The sequence below is a fragment of the Macrotis lagotis genome, chromosome X, assembly GCF_037893015.1.
Source record: "Macrotis lagotis isolate mMagLag1 chromosome X, bilby.v1.9.chrom.fasta, whole genome shotgun sequence".
NCBI classification, from domain to species: Eukaryota; Metazoa; Chordata; class Mammalia; order Peramelemorphia; family Peramelidae; genus Macrotis; species Macrotis lagotis.
In genome coordinates this window covers 4,899,213-4,902,761 of record NC_133666.1, presented here as the reverse complement: position 1 = coordinate 4,902,761, position 3,549 = coordinate 4,899,213, and the positions used below count along the sequence as shown (strand labels likewise).

General features: G+C 39.3%; 1 pseudogene; it reads left to right on the top strand.

The window, feature by feature from the left end:
• The first annotated feature begins 2,831 nt into the window (after positions 1-2,831).
• Positions 2,832-3,275, top strand: LOC141502992 (10 kDa heat shock protein, mitochondrial pseudogene; annotated as a pseudogene).
• The last annotated feature ends 274 nt before the right edge of the window (positions 3,276-3,549 follow it).

The following is a 3,549-nucleotide window of genomic DNA, read 5'->3' as shown; positions in this document are numbered from 1 at the left end:
GAGGTGGTACCTCAGAGAAGCTTTAATTTGCATTTCTCTAATAAGTAATGATTTAGAGCAATTTTTCATATGGCTATGGAACACTTTGATCATCTCATCTGTAAATTGCCTTTGCATATCCTTTGACCATGTGTCAATTGGGAAATGGCTTGTTTTATAGAAAAAATTTGACTCAGTTCTCTGTATATTTTAGAAATGAGTCCTTTGTCAGAAATACTAATTGTAAAGATTGTTTCCCAGTTTACTACATTTCTTTTGATCTTGGTAACAGTGGTTTTGTCTGTGCAAAAGCTTTTTAATTGAATATAATCAAAATCATCTAGTTGGTTTTTAGTGATGTTCTCTATCTCTTCCTTAGTCATAAAGTGCTTCCCTTTCCATAGATCTGACAGGTAAAATAGTCCTTGATCTTCTAGCTTGCTTATAGTACTGTTTTTTCCTAAGTCCTGTACCCATTTGGATCTTATCTTGGTGTAGGGTGGGAGGTGTTGGTCTAATCCAAGTTTCTTCCATGACTCTAGTTCTTTTCTTTTCTTTTTTTCCCTTTTTTTTAGGCTTTTTCAAGGCAAATGGGGTTAAGTGGCTTGCCCAAGGCCACACAGCTAGGTAATTATTAAGTGTGTGAGACCGAATTTGATCCCAGGTACTCCTGACTCCAAGGCCAGTGCTTTATCCACTAAGCTACCTAGCCGCCCCTAAAGAGAAGGGTTTTTTTGTTTGTTTGTTTGTTTGTTAAGGTTTTTGCAAGGCAAATGGAGTTAAGTGGCTTGCCCAAGGTCACACAGCTAGATAATTATTAAGTGCCTGCGGCCAGATTTGAACCCAGGTATGCCTGACTCCAGGGCCAGTGCTTTATCCACTTTGCCACCTAGCCGCCCTTTTTTTTCCCTTTTAATCTCTTCTACTTATTAAAAATATCATCCCCTTCAAGGGATTCTCTATGATCTCACTTGGCACACTTCTCAGATCCCATGGTTTCAAAGATCACTACGATGAAGACTCCTTAAATTATACATTCAAGCCTGTTCTCTCTCCTGAGTGCCAGTCCTATACTTCCAACTGTCTGTTGGACTTTTCAAATAGATTGTTGCAAAGGCATTTCAGATTCAACATGTCTAAAACAAGACTCTTTATCTTCCCTCCCACCTCTATACAATACACACACACACACATACACACACACACACACACACACCCTTTTGGGGTTTTTGCAAGGCAATGTGGTTATGTGACTTACTCAAGGACACACAATTAAGTAAATATTAAATGTCTGAGTCCAAATTTGAACTCAGATCTTCCTGACTCCAGGGTCAGTGATCTATCCACTGTGCCAACTAGTTGCCCCTACCCACCCCCTTTTTTGAATGTCCTTATAACTGTCCAGGGCATCACTAGCCTCCCATTCACACCAGTTCTCAACCTTGGTTCCATCCTCAATTTATCACTTTACCACACATATTCAATCAGTTGCCAAATTTTGGTCATTTCTTCCTCCCCAATGTCTCATCTCTTTCTTCTTCTTCCTCCTTATATGTGCCCCCATCAGGCTATTATCACCCTAAAGGATCAAATATAAGCTCTTCTTTTTGGCATTTATATTCCTTCACAATTGCCCCAAACGTATCTTTGCAGGTACTCCCTCTCACACACTGGTCCAATCCAACTGGCTTTACTGTTCCTCATACATAACAATCTACTTCTTGTATCTTTGCCTTTTACTCTTTTTATTCTACAGGTTTTCCTCCATACCTAGAATGTACTCTCCTCTCACCTCTGACTCTTTGAATCCTAAGCTTCCTTCAAAATTCAGATCAAATATTACCTTCTACATGAGGCCTTTCTCCCTTTCTCAATTTCCAGTGTCCTCCTCACCCTTATCATGTTGGCCTTTTATATGTATACAAGGGGTCTCCAAAGTCTTAATGCCATTTTAAACATTAGTGGCTACAGGCTCTCGCTTTCCTGAGGGCAGGGTCATTTGCACCTTTGTCTGTGTTATCTATGGCACCTAGCAGAGTACCTGGCATACCATCAACATAGTCTATGTTTGTTGATTGATTGATTGACTGATTCCCATGTTTTTGTGAATTCCTCTTATTCCTTACTTTTTATTTTTCAATAACATGCCATTGTGTTCATTACACTATACTTTGTTCATCCATTCCCCAATCTGTGGGTACCCATGTAATCTCAGCTCTGCTAGCACAAATAGTATTTCTATGACTAGGGTACATTGGGACCTCATTTCTGTCTTTGACTTCTCTGGGGGTCATGCTTAATAATGGGATCAGTGGGCTAAAGGTATGAATGGTAAGTTTAGGTCAAGTTTGTGTCTGGGGCAATGTGTTGACTTTCAGGAAACCTCATACTCCTTAGTCAATGGGAAAGGAAAGAAATTCTAGAGTTTATCTTGCATACAAACAGAAGACATACAATGTAGAAATTAATTTTCATAAAGTTTTATTTGGTACAAAACATTTTTCTGGCATCATAAAGCTGTTCTCTTTTCAATCCACATTTTTTTCACTAAGATGATTACTTTTGGAATATTTCAGCAGGACTATATAGTTCCTTACTAAATATTCTCAGTACCCCCATGATAAACTTCTCTTATTCCCTAAGGATCTGTGTATCTCAGGTTGATAACTCTTGCTTTACACATTTTTCTTGCATAATTCCAAATTGTTATCCGGAATGGGGGGACCAATTCACATAATCTAAGCATTCCTGAACTACAGGATGACAAATCTCTAGAGTTAGAAAGGATTTACAAATGAGGCTTTTAGGGGAGCGGACACACCGCGCCGGACAGCGAGCTGTGGGCCGCGGCGGAAGTCATGGCAGGGCAGGCTTTTAGAAAGTTTCTTCCCCTCCTTGACCGAGTTTTGGTGGAAAGGAGTGCTGCTGAGACTGTTACCAAGGGAGGTATCATGCTTCCAGAGAAGTCTCAGGGAAAAGTACTACAAGCCACAGTAGTGGCTGTTGGATCAGGATCCAAAGGAAAGAGTGGAGAGATTCAGCCAGTTAGTGTGAAAGTTGGAGACAAAGTTCTTCCAGAATACGGTGGCGCCAAAGTAGTTATAGAGGACAAGGACTATTTCTTATTTAGAGATAGTGACATTCTGGGGAAATATGTGGACTGAAATCACTAATGAAGTGGCCTCTGAAAGTTGCCCATTCCACTGAAGTTCTGAAATCTTTGTTTTATCATGTAAATAATTTCCAGGTCTCTTGTTTTATAATAAATGGATATCTTGTGTCTCTAAAATCCAATTTCTCCGCATCAATATGAACATTTCCAAATAAAAAATGTATAAATGGATGGTTAAAAAAATGAAGCTTTTAGAAATGGAAAGGACCTTAAAACATTGGATATTAGAGCTGGAAGGGACCTTAAAAAGGTCTTTTAGTCCAAAGCTTTCTTTTATGGATAAGAAAACTGAGTCCTGCAGTGGTAATGATTTGTCTAAGGTTATATAAGTAGCAAGTGCCAGAGTCAGGATTGAAACCCAGTTCCTCTGACTCCATCATGCCTTGCTATATCAGCTA